The 19153-nt window shown below is 46.4% G+C and overlaps 1 protein-coding gene across 1 annotated transcript in view; it reads left to right on the top strand.

The window, feature by feature from the left end:
* The window catches only part of GRIN2A (glutamate ionotropic receptor NMDA type subunit 2A), a 359508-nt gene that overhangs the window by 61832 nt on the left and 278523 nt on the right, over window positions 1-19153 (top strand). The gene's annotated exons all lie outside the window — the stretch shown is intronic.

Genomic DNA, 19153 nt, shown 5'->3' with positions numbered 1-19153 from the left:
GCCCGTTGCCTCCTCCAGGAAGCAGAGACTGAGTCGGAGTCAGGAGTGCCAGAGGTGTGTTGGGAGGGGGGAGCGGGACAGTAAATGCCGGTGAAAAATAAAACAGGGGGTGGGAGCAAGGAGGATGGGGCCAGACGTGGACCCAGATGCAGATCTGACAAAGTCTCAGCCAGCCCAAGAGAAAGCTCGGGGGCAGAGGTTACACAGTGGAGGAATCCTACGTTGGGCAGGAATGGCCAGGCCCCAGTATCCCCACTTTGCTCGGTTACTGGCCGGAGACTGCCCGGGTACAGCGTGGCCTCGGCTCCAAAGCAGTAATGATCCGGAAGGCACTCTCATGGGAGAGCTGAGTGGACTGTGCTTCTCTGGCAGAGCAACACATTCTGGAAGGCAGATTGGAGGCGAACCCTCATGGTCCATGATGGATCAGCTCAAAAACTAGGGAGGCTGGTGGAGTTCCCTGCACAGACTTCTTCTCTGCCTGGATGCTAGTCACCCTGTGGGCAGCCTGCTTTGCTGTCCAGTGAATCCAGCGGGGACCTCGCCTTCGAAGAACCTAGAGCCTCACAGATAGAATGAGAAGTGTGGACAATCATTGAAAAGGTATAATGGACAAAGGTCTTATGAGAGAGGTGCAGAGAACATCATTATAAGCGCTGATATTGATTGAGTCCTAATGACGGGCCAGCTGCCACAGGTCATCTCATTTCATTAGGAGTTGGTGGCGTTCTTTCTCATGCATCTTAGCTCCTCTCTCAAATCCACCTGTCCGCTCAAGCCAGGGGATCTTTCCAAACGCAAACCCGTCCTGTCGCTCCCCTGCTTATACCCCTTGGATGGCTCCCTTGCTGTGGTGATTGGAATAAACAGGGTCTCCACGGTCATCCAGGTGCTGCATGGCTGGTCTCGGCCACTGCCACCATCTCTCCCCTGCGCCCTTGCTCTCTGCACAAGTCCCCCTGTCCTCGCAGTTCCCCTCATGGTCCCCTGCTCCCTTCTGACACAGGCCCTTGGCACGTGGCATTCCTTGTATTCCTCCTTGACTAGCCAATTCCTTTCTGGTGCCCTGATAGCCCTCGCCACAATTTGTGACGCTCCCCCTACTTTGGCGAATTATTTGAGTAGCTCCTGTCTCCCTGCCCTCTAAGCTCCAGAAAGGGTAGAAATTACCTGTTTGTCTTCACTGTTGTACCTCCCACGGCCAGTATAGGGTTTTGCCCCTAGCAGGTGAGCAAGAACGTGGTGGAAAAAGTGCATGTTGTAGCGCTGGTGCTTGAACCGAGGACGTTCTGACCTCACGCCGTGGGAAAGCAGAGTCCCTTTCAGGGTAGTGAGGGAGGGTCCTGGCGGCATTCTGGAGGAAGTAGCATTGGAATCCAGCCTTTGAAGCAAGTTGCTTGGATTCTGTCTCTTGGCCTTAGTAAACAAGGCAGCAAATCAGAACCATAGAGATAGGACTGGGAAGCAGACTATGCACAGATCTCTTCTGACTCATCCTACTCTTAGAAGAAAGCAGCTCTAGTTAGCGTGGCCTTGTGAATGAGCACCTGCTTCCGCCTTTTCCTTGAGCCAGGGGAGCACCAGTGAGCTGAGGAAGGGGGTAGGAGAGAGGGAGAAAGGATAACATCCTCTTTCCTGAGTTATTTGTTTCCCTGGAGTGCTGAATCTAGGTGCACTCATTCAGGAGACAGGGCCTTGAATTTGGAGCTCTGGTGATTTGCATTTAATTACTGAGAATGTTTCTCTCTTTTAAAATTGTAATGCTGCTCACAGCATTAAAAGAAGTTCCTACTGGAACGAAAACACCAAAAGCTTTAGAGTAAGTATCTTTTATACTGAACATGTGGAGTCATCTCAAAATAGGTAGTTGATTTTCATAATGGTTTTGCAATTACCCATAATGATGCCCTTTATAAGTCTTTAAGGTCAAGGAGGACATCTTTGGTCAGAGGCACAGGGTAGGGAGAATTTTAGAAACCTCTTTGCTGTGATCCAAATTCCTGTAGACGGGAGAGTTTAAGGGAGAATGTGCAGGAAGCCAGCATGCAGTTTAAGGACCTGACGGAACGTACCCGCCCTCTCCTGTCTCCACTGCTGTCTACCTGTGGCTCCATAGACTCCAGGGTCCCCTGAGTTTTGGGGACCAGAAGGAAGGGCAGAAATAGGGTCTGGTGCCTCCTCTACTAGAACGGGTGATCTGGTCTGGCCGGAGGCTCTGTTCCTTCCCTGAGGCCTCGTAGGTTAGATCGTGGAAGGGTGCCATCCCTGCGATGCAGGGTCATGCGTGTGGTGAGAACGTGCCCAGGGAAGAGGCCCAGCTCCTCCTCCTTTCAGATTTCCAACTTCAAACATCTCTACGGTTATTTGTTTAATGTGTGCTTTAAATCACTTGCTTTTAAATTTAAGTACATTTATTTTAAAAAAGGCAACTTGGCATCAGAGCCATAAATGGAAAATCAGTATCACTTCCCACAAATAGAAAGTAAGTGCAAAAATAAATACAACAAAGACCAAACATGCTTTTCATTTCTAGCTGGAGACTGCCGCCTGCCTAAGGCTCTGAGCCCGAGGCCTGATCTCTGTTCGAAGGGAGAACAGCAAGTGTTGTAGGGTGTTAGGGACTTTTTCCTTGACGTTTTCAGAAGGGTTGAAAGAGACTTAAAAGGGAGGAGCAGCTTTCTCGCTGTGTGATTTCATGTTATTTAATTCTGAATCCCTGTACCACCTAAAAACCGTCAGTTAACACCAAGTATTACAGCCTTGCGCTTGGGAAGATGTTCCTTTTTCAGTAGACAACCCTGAATTGGTCGATTCTGTCGATTGGTTCTTTGTTTCCAGGGCAGGCTCAGGGAGCCTGGCATGAGAGTGATGGAGAAGACAGGTTAGTTTCAAGGAGTCGGTAGTCGTTGTAGCAGGGTGGTGCATGGGGTGCTGACCTTCAGGGGAGGTAAAAAGATGGGGTATCTAGCATGGATAGGAGGGTATCTGGCATGGGTTGGAAGAGCAGAGGCTAAATGCACAATTGCCTTGCTGTCCCTGGACTTTGCCCTTTGGGGAACATTTGGGAAAGGTGACCTGGGGTTGGAATCTAAACCGATTTAAAACTTTTCTGAGCTCCTTTTTCTGCTCTCATTGGGTCTAGACCTCTGCTGTTCAAAATGGGGTCTGCAGACCAGCACTATCAGCATCACCTGGAGGCTTGTTAGAAACACAGAATCCGGGAGTTCCCACCACGTTCCGTGGGATCACGATCTATAGTGTAACACTCTTCAAAAGTGATTTGTATAGATATTACAGTTGCAATTGCACACCCGTGATCACGGCATTATTATTCACAACAGCCAAGAGGTGGAAACAGCCCCAGGTCTATCCACGGATGAAGAGAGAAATAGAACGTGGTGTATGCGGACAGTGGAATATTATTCAGCCTTAAAAAAGGAAAGAAACCAAGTTGCATGGTACAATAACGATCAACCTTGAGGATGTTATCCTGGGTGAAATAACCCAGTCACAAAAAGGCAAATACCATATGATTCCACTGAGATAAAGTATCTCACGTTGTCGAGTTCGTAGAAACACAAAGCAGGATGGTGGTTACCAGGGGCCGTGGGGAGGGGGAAAATGGGCAGTTGTTTAATGGGCACAGAATTCCAGGTTTGCAAGATGAAAAGAAAATTCTGGAGCGCTGTTGCACGACACTATAAATACACTTAACACTACTGAACTATACATTTAAAAATGTGAAGATAGCAAATTTTATGGGATCTTTTTTTAACCCCCAACTGACAGTTAAAGCAAACCAAGGAAAAGTGAAATACCGTCAGTCACCTTAAAAATACTTGAGAAAGAGTGCAGACTGTGGTTCTCAAACTTCAGTGAGCAGAAGATCCCTCTGGAAGACTTGTTAAAACTGCCTCGCTGGGCCCGATTCATTAGGTCTGAGTGTGGCCCGAGGGTGAGCATTTCTGACAAGCTCCAGGTGATGCTGCTGCTGGCGGGGGGCCTCCGTGCGAGCCGCCTGAAGCTGACTATTCACCTTGGGTGCACTGGTCCAGAGAAGGTCAGTTCGTGAGTGTCCTCCAGGGCCTGTAGGGGTTCTCAGCCCAGGAAGCACATCACAATCACCTGGGGAGCTTAACACCCCTGAAAACACACACGTGCCTTGTCCCCGCACCCAGGGAATCCGATTGTACGAGTCTGGGAGGGGACCTGGACCCATATATATTTTTTTTTTTTCAAAGATTTTATTTATTTATTTGACAGAGATAGAGACAGCCAGCGAGAGAGGGAACACAAGCAAGGGGAGTGGGAGAGGAAGAGCAGGCTCCCAGCAGAGGAGCCTGATGTGGGGCTCGATCCCAGAACGCCGGGATCACGCCCTGAGCCGAAGGCAGGCGCCCAACCGCTGTGCCACCCAGGCGCCCCAAGGACCCATATATTTTCTTAAACTGTATATTTTGATGTAAATCAAGTTTACCGGAAAGTTGGAAGAATAGCGGAAAGAACTCCTATATGCCCTTTACCCCGATCACCAATTGTTGACATTTTGCCCCGTTTCTTTTACACGTTTCTGGCAGGAACATCCCTGAAGCGATGTGCCGTCCTCCCATCGGGAGGCATGGGTGTCAGTTGGTCCCAATATTGGTGAGACTCATTTTGACTCCTGGGTTAAGGTAGCGTTTGCTGCCTTTACCACAAAGTTACTGTTTTCCTCTTTGTCATTAGTAAGTGACCTGCAGGGAGACGAGGTGCCATCGTGTACATACCTGTTGCCCATGGTCTTTTTGCTCGCTAGTTTTAGCCTCCGTTAATGTTCTCTGAGTATATCGTTCTTTCTCTTTATTGGTTGGTCTTTTGCAAAAAGCAAGGGTTTCTTTATTTATATCTGTATGGACTTAGGATTCTTAATTTTTTCACTGCACTGTAGTCCGCTATCATTTTTATGTTTGAACTTCCCCAGGTTTGGCCAGTTAGCCCCTCTTCAGCCTGGCCCTTGTGTTCTTCTGACATGTTCCTGCCTTAGTCAGCTAGGACTGCCATAACAAAATCCCGTAGCCTGGGTGGTTTAAACCACAGAAATTTATCTGTTACAGTTATCTGATACTGTAGTCCGCTATCATTTTTATGTTTGAACTTCCCCAGGTTTGGCCAGTTAGCCCCTCTTCAGCCTGGCCCTTGTGTTCTTCTGACATGTTCCTGCCTTAGTCAGCTAGGACTGCCATAACAAAATCCCGTAGCCTGGGTGGTTTAAACCACAGAAATTTATCTGTTACAGTTCTAGAGGCTGAAAGTCCAAGATCAGGGTTCCAAAATGGTCGGAGTCTGGCTTGCTGTGTGTTCACATGGCCTTTCCTCGGTGCATGAACTCGTGCATGGACAGGGTTGCAGGGATGGCAGGAAGGAGTGTGTGTGGGGGGGAGAGGATTGGGGCCACCAATCCTATCAGATCAGGATGTGCCCTACGACATCGTTTAACCTTAATTTTACCTCCTAAAAGCCGATCTCTAAATACAGTCACATGAGAGGTTAGAACTTCAACAGAGGAGTTGGGGGGGGGGCACAGTTCAGTTCCTAGCAGACTTACTTTCTGGAACAATAAGATGTTTCAGGCTCATCTTGTACTTTATTAACCCTGGAGTCAGCAGTCAGAGATTTCTCCAGGCGTCTGGGTTCCTTTTTTAAAAATATGCTCCCAGGTGAGAATAAAATGCAGCCAGATTCAAGAACTATAGTTCTAAAGCAACCCCCTCATGAACGCCCACGTTGTGTAGATGAGGAAGCCGGGACCCAGAGACTGGGAGCAACTTGTTCGAAGTCAGGTAGCGGGCGAGCGGCAGAAGGAGCCAACAACCCTTCTTGCCTCCTGATTGCCAGGTCCGCACTTGTCAAAAACCAAACCCTGCTGCCCCCTAACTGTTTCGGGTGTAACTGTCTCCCTTTTTCAGGGGTGTGACTCATTTGCCCCATCATAGGTTAATGTGCCAAATGCTAGGGGGGAGGTACGAATCACGAACATGACTGGGTCTCTGATTATAATGTGTTTCCCTCATAACACTTGTCACAGTGCTGAGCAGACAGTAACTTCTTGGTACAGGCTGATGTGTCCCTCCCCCCTCTCCTCCGCTCCACCCAAATTTGTATGTTGAAATCCTAATCCCTAGCACCTCAGAATGTGACTGTATTTGGGACAGGATCTTTAAAGAGGCGATTCAGTTAAAATAAAGCCAATGAGGGTGGGCCCCCATCAACTATGACTGGTATCCTTCTAAGAAGCAGAGATCAGGACACAGATGTTTACAGAAGGAAGGATCGTGAGGTCGTGGCAAGAAGGCAGCCACCTGCAGGGCAAGAAAAGGCCTCGGAAGAAACCAACCTCGTTGGCACCTTGATCTCAGACTTCTAGCCTCCAGGACCTTGAGAAAATAAATTCCTGTTGTTTAGGACCTCTAGCCTATGACACTTCGTTATGGAAGCCATAGCAAAGGAATCACTGCTGCCTAAAACCTTGGGGTTTCGGATTATTTGATTGACATCTGGGATCTCAGAGGTTGGTAACCTGGTTTAGGAAGACAGAGAATGGATGTGGGTTTCCACAGTAGATCCGTGGGTGACACATCAGTTCCCCTCTTTGGGCCCCGTTTCTCATTTATAAAAGGAAAGAGACCAAACTGCATGAGTTCTATGCTGATGTCTTGGTCAGTGGTCCCTAGGACCATCCCCGCCCTGGGCCCCCCAAGCAAGAGCCACATTGTAACAAAGTACACTGGTTAACTATTGCTGTGTCACAAACCACCCTGAAAACAGTAATGACCTATTATCACTTGCATACCTGTGGGTTGGCAGGAATTTGCTGATCTTGGCTGGGCTTAGCTGCTTTATGAGCCCTGGGCACAAGGCTGCTCTGGTGTGTTTGTTCTGTGGCTCAGGTGAGCAGGCAGAAGCTGTCTGGGGAAGTTCCTCTTGATAATTAATTGGGGCTTAAGAGAACAAAGCAGAAACATGCAAGGTCTCATAACGCCTAGGCTTAGAACCAGCACATGGTCACTCTGCCTCATGCTATTGGCCAAACCAAGTCACATGATGAACCCCAAAGTAAAGGGGTAGGAAATACAGCCTGCCTGCTCCTTTCCTGGAAGGGACCACAGAGTTACATGACAAGGGACATGTATACAGTAAGGAGTGAAGGACTGAGCTGAGAATACAATCTTCCACAAAACGCTTCCCTCTAGATGAGAAGCAGGACACAGCCCCCTGGTTGGGTTCTGATCAGGCAAGAAAAAAAGGATACAGTTTCTTCTGGGACAGGCAGGCTGCTGGAACAACTGTATCCTACCCCCATCTGCTATTATGTCATACCTACCCTGCCTGCAAGGGAAGGAAATTGTAACTCTTAGTTCCACTTGCTTTTTTTTTTTCTTTCTTCTTTCTAGGTCTCAGAAAGTAGGAGGTAGCATTAAAAATTACTTATATTTTTCTCACACCTTGAGATTTTTACTGCCTCTGAGTACAGGAGGTCAAGGGGTTAAGAAAAGGGATTCTAAAGTGAGTTATCTGCCTGGTACAAATCCTGGCTCTGTTACACCACCTTGCTGTGTGATCTTGGGCAAGTTACTTAACCTCTTTGTGCTCTCATTTCCTCATTTGTAAAAAGAGAATAAAGTAGAACTGACCTCATAGGGTTGTTATGAGCATTAAATTAGTTAATATATATAAAGTGCTGGGGGGGGGGCGCCTCGGTGGCTCGGTTGGGCATCTGACTCTTGATTTTGGCTCAGGTCATGATCTCAGGGTTTTGAGTTGGAGCCCCCCATCGGACTCTGTGCTGAGCATGGAGCCTGCTTAGGATTCTCTCTCCCTCTCCCTCTGCTGCCCCTGCCCCCGCCCCCCCCCCCCCCGGCTCCTGCACGCATGTGCACTCTCTATCTCAAAAGTAAATTTTAGTAAAAAAAATTAAGTACTTGGAGAGTACCTGACACAAAGTAAGCATTTATTAGGAGTTCGTTATCATTAAAGGCCAAATCATGGAGAGGGAAAAAAATCTCTGTTCTCCTTTTGGAACTGAGAAGTTATTTTATCAGATAAAAGAGGATTCCTTCTGCTCTGATATTTCAGAGAAGAGAGAATTTACCAAGCTCAGGAAGACCTCATGCTGTCCGTCCACCGCCTCCTCATCTCCCTGGAGGCGCTGCTGTCCCCTGGGCTCTGGCTAAATGCTAAGGCAGGAAGACCTCACAGGACATGGCCTTTCTGCTGAAATGCTAATTTATTATTCAGCCTAAAGACTGATTTTTGGTGGACTGTAACAAGACTCCCTTTCTAGAATTGAAAAGATTAAAAATATATGCAAGTAATTCTTCTGTTGAGCCCAATGAGCTGTTTGTGTCGCTTTTAAAAAATTCTTCCGAAATACTGTTTGGGGAGGATTATTCAGAGAGAAGGAGGTTATAGAACCCCTCCAACTTCAGAGACCCCCTCCTCTGACTAGACTCTCCTACCCCTTGTCGAAAGGAAAGGGTGGTGGTTACAGAAAGCCACACAGAGGACTAGACTATTGGGTGGGCTTGTGCATCTGTGGGGGGGGGGGAGCTTAATTACTTTCTCTCTTTTCACACATTTAATGCTGTACAGTTGACAAATCATAAAATTCACTCATTGTCAATTTCAATTTTTTTGGTAAATTTACATATTTTTGCATCCATCACCACAAGGCCATTTTAGAACATTTTAATCACGTCTATAAAATTCCCCCAAACCTGTTCATAGTCAGTTATTGCTTCCCACCCCCCCTAGGCGACCACTGATGTGCTTTCTCTCTGTATAGGATTTGCCTTTTCTGGACATTGCACGTGAATGGAGTCATACAATACGTAGTCCCTCGAGTCTTAGGGTAATGTTTTTGAGGTTAATCCGTGTCAGAGTATGTATCAGTGTTGCATACATTTCTTTTGCCAGATGTTATTCCATCATTTGCACATATGACATTTTGTGTATCCATCCACCAGCCGATGGCCCTTTGGGTTGCTTCTACCTTTTGTATGTTATAAATAACCCTCCTACAGACATTCCTGCACAAATATTTGTGTGGACGTGTTTTAATTTCTCTTGGGTAGATACCTAGGAGTAGAAAGTGCCAAACTGTTTTCCGAAGTGGCTGTACGATTTCACATTCCCATCAACAATGAACGAGAATTTCAGTTCCTTGCCAATACTTGTCTTTTTTATTATAGGCATTCTACTGAATATGTGACTGGCATCACGGTGGTTTTGACTTTCATTTCCCTAATGACTCATAGAGCACCTTGTCATGTACTTAGTAGCCCACTTGCAGGTCGTCTTTGGTGAAATACCTATTAAGTCTTTTAACCATTTTTCAATTGAGTTCTTTATCTTTCTTTTTATTGAGTTGTAAGAGTTCTTTATATATTTTCAATACAAGCCCTTTATCATATCCATGATTCAAAAATATTTTCTCCCAGTCTGTGCTGTGGCTTCATTTTCTTAATGATGTCGTTTGGAGTGCAAAGGTTTTTAAATTTTAATGAAGTCTCATTTATCTATGTTTTTCTTACAGCTCATGAAAAAAATATGGTGCTGTGTCTAAGAACTCATTGCTTAACCCAAACTTACAAAGATTTTCTCCAGTCCTTTTTTCCCTAAAAGCCCTATAGTTTTAGTGCCTACATTTATGTCTAGGATCCATTTTGAGATAATATTTGTGTGGTTTGAGATAAGGCTTTAGGATACTAAATTTTCCCAGCATCATTTGCTGAAAAGGCTACTCTTTCCCTATTGAGTTGTCTTGGCATCTTTGTCAAAAGTCAGTTCATGTATATGTAAGGGCTTCTTGCTGAACCTTTAGTTATGTCCCACTGAGCTACCTGTCATTACTTTAATACCACACTCGGTTGACTACTGTAGTTTGTATTAAGTCTGAAATTGGATAGCGTAAGTCCTCCAACATTGTTATTCTATTTTAGAAGTAGTTGGGCTGTTTCATATCTTTTGCATTTTACGTGTATTTTTAGAATCCATTCGTCAATTTTTATTAAAAAATCTGCTGAAATGTGGATGGGGTTTATATTGGATCTAATAGTCTTCCAATTCATGACCATGGGATGTCATTCGTTTCATTTAGATAATCTCTAATTCCCTCAGAAAATATTGTGCGATCATCAGGGTACAGATCTTGTGTTTATTTTAAATTTGCTCCCAAATATTTTATTCTTTTATTATGAACAGACTTGTTCTCTAAATTTTGTTTCTAGTATTATTTTCATTAGTGCAACTTGCATTTTGTGGATTCTTTGGAATTTTCTACATAAGGTATAATGTCACCTGTGAATAAAGACAGTTCTACTTCCTTTCTTATCTGGATGGCTTTAGTTAATTAACTAATCAAAGATTATTTATTAGCAAATTGCAGTGGTCGCAATCTCTAGGACAATGTCGAGTAGAAATGGTAAAAGTCTTGCCTTGCTCCTGACCTTAAGAGGGAAAACAATCAGTTTTTTACCATTGAGTTTGGTGTTAGCTGTGGATTTTTTGTAGAAGCCCTTTATCGGTTTGAGAATGTATCCTTCTCTTCTCTTTTTGAGGGTTTCTTACCATGAATCGTTGTTGGATTTTGTTAAATTCTTTTTCTGAATCTATGAAGATGATGAGGAGGCTTTTAAAAACATTCTATTAATATGGTGTGTTATGTTAATTGAACTTGAGATATGTAACAAACCTTGCATTCTTGGGATAAATCCAACTTCGTTGTATAATCCTTTTTGACATATTGCTGAATTCAGTTTGCTAATATCTTGTTAAGGGTTTTTGCGTCGATGTTCATGAGAGATACTGGACAGTGGTTTTTTTTACTGTCCACCTTTGGTTTTGATACCAGGGTAACACCAGTCTCATAGAATAAGTTGGGGAGTGTGCCCTTCTCTGTTTTCTGAATGAGTTTGTGAAGAGTTGGTATTATGTATTCTCTAAATAACTGATAGAATTTAGCAGTGAAACCATCTAGGCTTAGGCTTTTCTGGGAAAATTCTTAGTTACTAATTCAATTTCTTTACTTGCTATAGGTCTATTACAATTTTCTATTTCTTCTTGAGTCAGTTTTCATAATTTGTGTCTTTCTAGGAATGTGTCTGTTTCATCTAAGTTGTTAAATTTGTTGCCATAGTGCTGTTCATAATATTTCTTTTTAATCCATTTGATTTCTGTATGGCTGGTAGGAATATCTTCTTTCATTCCTGTTTTTAGTAATTTGAAATTTTCTTGGTCAGTCTAGTTAAGGATATTTTTAAAAGAAATAACTTTTATGAAAAAGAGTGAAGAAAGGCTGTGTGAATTATGGGATATCATCAAATGAACAAACATTTGCCTCATGGGAGTCCCAGAAGGAGAAGAGAGAAAGAGGCAGAAACTTTATTAGAAGAACTAATAGCTGAAAACTTCCCAGATCTTGGGAGGGATGTGGATATCCAGGTACATGAAGCTCAAAGGACTCCAAAGCAAGATCAACCCAAAGAAGATGACCCCAAGACACATTATAATCAATATGTGAAAATGTCTATACTACCCAAAGTGATTATTTGAAACACCTATTAAAATTCCAGTGGCGTTTTTCATAGAACCAGAGGGAAAAAAAATCCTACATTTCATTTGGAGCTTTATTATGCAACTTGAGCCCCATCCCTCTGCTGTGGAGAAAAGGTGACTTGCTGGTGCTATAGGCCTCCTCCATTCATTAGGGGATAATGGTCTCTGCCTTTGGCCCTCACCTCTTCTGACTACCTTCATTTTTATTTGAAGGCGTCCTCTACCGTTTATTTTAATCTTATTTCATGGCAGCTCTTGGAGATGCCTCCCCTCGTGTCTGTTGGGGGTTGAGGATGGGTGAGATACAGTGGAGAACCGGAGACAGAGACTCTGGCAGCGTCTCTAACGTCTCGGTCATCCCTGCATTTCTAACATCTCATGTGTTGCCTGCTAGAACCTAAATACTCTAAAATATCTCTTCAGGAAATGGGTAAATATATCCTAAGATCACTTTTGATCACGTAGCATCCTCTATAGCTTGGGAGTAGTGAAAGGTTCTGGGCCAAACCAGAGAGTGTGAAATTCACAAACATTTTTATTTGCCCTAATGGGGTAATACTTGAGCGTCCTTTTTAGTTTCTTTTCCCACCTATTGTAGCTCCTGGAGGAGGATGGCAACGATCCCAGGGGATTTGGGAAATTATTTTGATAGTGTTGATTGTAAATTTTTGAGAGAGGGAAGAACTTCATCAAGATAACTTATTGGTGGTATCTTGTAGTTTACCACTTAGACCTATGTTTGGTTATTGCTATAAGTCTGAAGGTTTTATATGTTTAAAAACGTGGCATCTTTGTTCCTGCTGCTCCTTCGGCTTATAACAGCGTACCCACCTGCACCCAGAATCACCCCCACCCCCAAAACCGTTACATACATGCTTTGTGAGCATCAGGTCCATCAGCACCTCCGTAGAGAAGAATTTCCTAGATCATTTGCCCATATACCATATACGCTCATAGAACCATGTACTTCTTGGTAACACTTAATCATAGTTATATTTTAAAAATTAATTAGTATGATTATTTGATTAGTGTATCTCTCCCCCAGGGGATCATCAGCTTCATAGGGGCAGGACTTGTATTTGTTTTCGTGCATCATTTTTATCCCTAGGGCCTAGTACAGTGCCTTGCAAAATATCCATTACACATGTTCTGTATGTGTGATTAATATATTTAATCCCTACTGTACCTTACTGGGTTAGTCTTACCAACCCTTTTTGTAGATGAGAAACTGAAGCATGGAGAGAGAAAGAGAGAATGAGATTACGTAGCTTGCCCAAAGTCCCATGGGCAGTATGTGATGGCCTATAGAAGATTCTCAATAAATATTTATTAAAAAAATACATGGATAAATAAACAGGGAGTGGATGAAGTGATCCCTTTGTTTCTAGTTGGAAATGGGGCCTCTGCACAGTGTTGAATTGCCTTTTTGGTGGGAGGATGGGATTATAAGGCTATGGAGAGGTCTGGGGGATCTGCGTGGACGCCAGTGCTGTGGCCCCAGAGTGGGGCAAAGGGGAGGGTTGCGATGGAGGGCGTGGAAATGCTGGCTTCCCACTACAAAGCTGAGTAGGTAGGAGCCAAAGACAGCACATCCCTTGAGTAGAATCTCCCCCACAGAAGAACAGTTCCTTCGAAATCAGACACAGAAATTAGCTAGTGATATCTGAACCCCGGAGAGCTGCACATTCCCCATTGAGCTCTGGACACCAGGATTGGGAGCCGGGAGCCATGCCTCTGGAGCAGAGCAGGAATTGCCACAGGTCTCAGGGAGATCTGGAATTTTCTCTGTGCCATCCTCCCCGACAGCCCGACTGCAGCAGTGAAGACTAGCCACGGCCAGTTCCCTTTCACACCTACCGATTCGTGCCTCCCTTGTGTCTCAGTCTCTTGGGCTAGGACAGAAAGTGGGCCTGCGGCATTTTTACCCAGCTGGACCCAGTGATCGTTGACCTGCTATGATGGCCATTTCCATGCTGAGTCTTAGGGGATCTGTTTCAAGATTGCAACATGCGTTCTCATCCTGGGTACCTCTAGCGGGGTCTCCGAGCCTGGGACATGTGAGCCACCTGTAATGGCATGCCTTGTTGGGTCTGGAAGTGCAGTTCTTAAGAGCGAGGGCCCGGAGCGTTCACTGGTTTCTCCACGAGGCATGCGATGTCTCCTAAAGGGTGAGAACCAGTGATGACGATATAGATAATAGTCATGATAAGTAGGCTTTATTGAGTGCTTAGAAAATGCCAGGTATGGGGTAAGTGCATTGTATACATTATCCCTTTTAATGCTGGCATCAATTTGAGCTTACTTATGCTGCAGTAAAAAGCAACCCCAGCATGTTAGTGCCTCACAAAACAAAGGCTTCCTTCTTGCTCACCGGTTATGTTAGGTCAGCTGCGGCTCTGCTTCACATCTTAGAGCCAGAGCTCAGGCTGAGCAAGTAGCTCCTAACTGGGTCATCGCTAGTCTCAGGGCACAAGGAAAAAAGACAACGGTATTGACCGTGAGATGGATCTTTGGGGTTCTTCTTGGGGCGCCTGGGTGGCTCAGTCAGTTAAGCATCCAACTCTTGATCTCAGCTCAGGTCTTGATCTCAGGGTTGTGAGTTCAAGCCCCATGTTGGGCTCCACGCTGGGTGTGGAGCCTGCTTTTAAAAAAAAAAAAAAAAGGTTCTTGGAAGTGGCACACATCACTTCCACTGGCTTCTGAGCCTGACATCAAGGGGGACTCTAGCTGCCCAGTACAGAGGGATCCTGCGGAGAGGGTTAGTGAATATTTGAACAACAACGTAATCTACTGAACTCTTTATAAAAATCAAGGAGGCGGGGTGCCTGGGTGTCTCGGTTGAGCATCCAACTCTCAATTTTGGCTCAGGTCATGATCTCAGGGTCATGAGATCGAGCTCCGAATAGGGCTTTGTGCTCAGCGGGGAGTCTGCTTGTAGTTCTCTCTCTCTCCGTCTCCCTCTACCCTTCCCTATACTCGCACTGTCTTTCTCTCTCTCTCAAATAAAGACATAAATAATCCTTTAAAAAAAAATGAGGTAGTTGGTATTATTATTGTTCCCTTTTTACGGATAAGGAAACAGAGGCTCAGAAGGAGTAGATTTTTCTCGAGTGCTATGTAATGATTACGTGGTGGATCCCAGGTGGAAGTGGACTGAGTTTGACTCCAGAGTTTGTGGCTTTAACCTCTGCATTACACTGACTACCACTGCCATGGCCGACCTCTCTCTCCTCTCTCCTCCTCTCCTCCTCCTCTCCTCCTCCAGCTCAGGGCAATCCAAACACACCAGTCTCCAAGCTTCATCCATCCCCGACAGTGCTCAAGAGGAAACCACTTCCCTAGCCGGTCTGCACGTGCTCATAGTCCCCAGCCCTGCGACTCCTTCTGGAATGTCCGGCGAGGCATTTGTTTGGCCAGGACTCCCGCCCACTAAGAGCTTCCCCTGCGTGCCCCAGTGGGAATGTGCCGGGTATTTTTAGAGCTCGGCAGCTTTGCGGTGCTGCCTGCTCTTCCCTGCGGTCCGTGGATTAACCCAGGAGTGGCAGATGCCGCGCTCCGCCTGCCTGGTCCTGGTACACAACTCTCCGTGCTGTTGGGAAAACAGATTGTCCCAGGTAGATATGTAGCCAGATTTTTTTTTTTTTTTCCTCTGCTTCCCTCCTCCTCTGAGCTGCTCCTCCCCTTTGAATGGTGTAGCTTCTCCTGGGGACCCACCATGATTCTGCAGCTGCTTTGGAGCCAGCGAAGATGGTGGGATTTGCTCACTTGCAATCAGGTCTGGCCAGGAAGCCGCCGGTTCTTGCCACAGACATCGCCCGTGTTTGCAGCTTCGCCTACCCTCCTGGGCAGACGGAGCGCACGTTCCCTCCTCAGGGAGAATGAGAGGCTTCAGAAGGCTCAGGAAGTGATGATTTCCTTTGGCATCATTGCTCCTCCAAACTCAGCCGCGAGTCTCGAACACGTGCGTGGTCCGGAAAGTGGTGGCAGCGTCACTGTGAGGCATGGTGGCTTTGGTTTGCTTATCGTCCAAAGCTCCGCGTAAGGACCAGCAGCTCTGGGTCCGGCTGCCTAGGTATTGAGAATCCCCATGGGAAGGAAAGCCGGGGATTTGCTTGAAAAGGTACTTAGAATATCTGGAAGCACTAACTCAGGGGTGGTCCAATTCAGGAAACGCGTCCTGAGTGCCCACTCTGTGCAAGACATAGGATATTGCTTCATGTAGAGGTTACAATGTTCCAGAAGACACCTTGTGGGAGCGGATAAGCACATCCCCCAGTAACCCCGGACATCACATTTGCAGGGTGTGATAGACATTAACTTTTTTTTTTTTTAGTTTTTTTCTTTCTTTATGTTCAGTTAGCTACTGTGTAGTACATGTTGGTTTTTGACGTAGTGTTCGATGATTCATTAGTTATGTTTAACACCCAGCGCTCAGACATTAACTTTTTAAGCCTTCCTTCTTCCCTCCCTCTTTCCTTCCCTCCTTCCAGTGTTGTGGTTAAGAGCATCCATTTTGGAGCCAGACTTGCCCGAGGTTGCATCCTTACTCTAAGTGTGTGATAGGACAAGTGACTGAGCTGCCCCACGGCTCAGCTCGTAACAGTACCTTGCCCTCAGAGGTGTTGCATGGACTAGATGGGCTAATATTGCCCTATTAGCGAACAGGCAAAAGGCCCTCCGAGCAGTTCCTGGTACAGAGGAAGAGCTATCAAAGCGTCGGTGTCCCCTCCTGTAATTCACTCCGCAGATACTCACTGAGCACCTACCACAGGCCAAGCTCTGACCTGGGTCCTCGTCCCAGAGCAATGAGCCACTTCCCGACCCCGTGGAGCTCAGGGTTCAGAGGATGGAGGCAGAAAATAGACAAGTAAATGCAAGCATCAGCTGGTGATGAAGGCTTGGAAGAAATGTACACAGGACAGTCCAGTCCGCCTCTAGAAAAGTCAGAGGAGGGAGAGATTCATTCTTAATGAGCAGAGGCTGCGGCAACCTCCCCAGCGGGGATGCCGGTTGGCCGAGGGGAAGATGCTCACAGGCAACATCCGAGCCCAGAAAGAGATTTCGCTGAGACCTTGCAGTGTTCTCCGTAGGAGCCGTACTTGTCCCGTCGTCTTCTCCTCCCCTCCTACAGACTGGAGATTCTAAATGAGATCAGGATCCAGGCCTTCTTTCTGGACATGAGCATGTTGGGGTTTGGTTAGGGTTCCCGGAAGACCTTTGTCCCAGCTTCAGATTTCCAGAGAGGACACCTCGGCTTGCTAGTGCGACCTGAGGCCCGGTCCCCTTGCTCTGTGCAGGGGACTCTGCTGGGTCCACCCATCAGGGGCTGGGAAGAAGGGCAGGGCCAGTGCCTGCTTGGCTCTCCAGCGGCCTGCACAACCTTTTGGACTTAGTAGGTGCTTAATAGGTGCTCACCAAGGGCTTGTTATGTGCTGAGGACGTGTTGCCAGGATGTAAGCACTTGATATGTGTTAACTTCATAATTTTTACAGCTAAAGTGCTATTCTTGTCTCCGTTGCACAGGTGAGGAGTCTGAGCGCAGGCTATCCTGGGGTATCTCCTGTACCATAGAAGGAGTCCCAGAAGGCTTCCTGGAGGCAGTGACTGAAGCGTGTCTTAAGGGACAAATAGTAGCTGTCCAGGTGGGGGAGGGGGAGCCCGGAAGGGCATGGAAAGCAGAAACAGCTCCAGGAGGAAGCTTGGAGAGCCTGCAGGACAGAATACAGACTGGAAGTGAGGGCAGTGGGGGTGGGGAGGGGGGCGCGGTGGGGAGCACAAGGGGCCCACGTAGGCCTTGCGCCATTGTCTTTGTCTTGGATATCCTGACTGCATTGGGTAACCATGCAAGTAATTGCTGCCATGGAAGTGTCCCACGATCAAACTGGCTTCGCACAAAGGTCACCGCTGAAACCCGGTGACCAGCAGTTAACACTTCATTAACTACCGTCTCATGCATTTAAACCCACCTCCCAGCGGCCAGGCCTGTCGGAGCACATGCGCAGGCCCACCTGTCAGGGGCCTGGGGTGAGAAGACGTGACGCAGGGACTGCCGTGCCTTGCACACCTGTCAGATTTGCACACGAAGAACTCGTTCCCTTTTGCATCATCGCCTCCCTGCAAATGCCAAATGGTGGGAGTTTCTTCTTGGCTGAAGTTGTTGTTTTTTTAGGTTTGAAACTCAAATGCTTCCTTTGAAAACATGTTTTTTTTCCCCCTCTCTCTCTCCCTCTCAAAGAGCAACTCGTTCCTCCTATGGGAACAAGGTCCTCTTCACTTTCAGGGGAAGCTTATCTATTCCTGCTGTGATCAAGTCAGCCCAGGGTGCCTGTGTTAGCCTTTAGTTTTCAAAAAGAGAACCTCAGGTAAAGGAAATGGGCCAGTTAGGTTTTGAAGTCTTTTCTGTTTTATTATAATTGAAGGAGGTCCACATAGGGGCATGTGTGGTGCTAGCTGGTTCCTCATTTTGGTACTGCTGACATCATCCCCACCTTGGCCTCTTTAGGAATTGTTCTCGACTGCTGTGTTGGCTGTGTATTGCTGCGTAATGCATTACCCCAAATACGTGGTTAATACCTACTTCTTATTTCAGATATTTTGTATCAGGAGCCTGGGCATGGCATAGCTGGGTTCTCTGCTCAGGGCTGCAATCCAGGGGTTGGTGGGGCTGGGGTCTCATCTGGGGCTTGGGTCCCTTTCCAAGGTCACAATGTGGTTGGTCGGTGGCAGGAATCATATCCCTGCAGGTGTGGGACTCATAGAGGCTTCCTTGTTCAAAACCAGTGGGGGGTAGGGGAGAGGGCGGAGAGGGCGGAGGAGGGAAAGTCTAGCCCCTCTTTTTTTTTTTTTTTTTAAGATTTATTCACTTATTTTACGGGTGGTGGCAGGGAAGGGACAGAGGGAGAGGGAGAATCTTTAAGCAGAGTCCACGCTGAGCAGGGAGCCCAAGGCAGGGCTCGATTCCACGACCCTGAGATCACGACCCTGAGTTGAAACCAAGAGTCGACACTTAATTGACTGTGCCACCCAGGTCCTCCTCTAGCCCCTCTTTTATTTTATTTTTAATTAATTTTTATTATGTTCCGTTAGCCAACATATGGTACATCATTGGTTTTTGATGTCGTGTTCAACGATTCATTAGTTGCATATAACACCCAGTGCTCATCACATCACATGCCCTCCTCAATACCCATCACCCAGTTACTCCATGCCACTACCCCCCTCCCTTCTGTACCCCTCAGTTTGTTTCCCGGAGTCCAGAGTCTCTCATGGTTTGTCTCCCCTTCTGATTGCTTCCCATTCAGTTTTCCCTCCCTTCCCCTGTGGTCCTCGCACTATTCCTTATGCTCCACATATGAGTGAAACCGTATGATAATATGATAATTGTCTTTCTCTGCTTGACTTATGTCACTGAGCATAATCCCCTCCAGTTCCATCCATGTTGATGCAAATGGTGGGTATTCATCCTTTCTCATGTCTAGCCCCTCTCTTAAAGCACTCACCTGAGATGTCAGGCCCACCTAGGTTACTCTCCCTTGTGATTTACTCAAAGCTAATAGGGCCC

This window comes from Ursus arctos, unplaced genomic scaffold (assembly GCF_023065955.2).
Source record: "Ursus arctos isolate Adak ecotype North America unplaced genomic scaffold, UrsArc2.0 scaffold_2, whole genome shotgun sequence".
In the NCBI taxonomy this organism is placed as follows: domain Eukaryota; kingdom Metazoa; phylum Chordata; class Mammalia; order Carnivora; family Ursidae; genus Ursus; species Ursus arctos.
The sequence above is the reverse complement of the archived record's forward strand: the minus strand, read 5'-3'. Positions and strand labels throughout refer to the sequence as shown.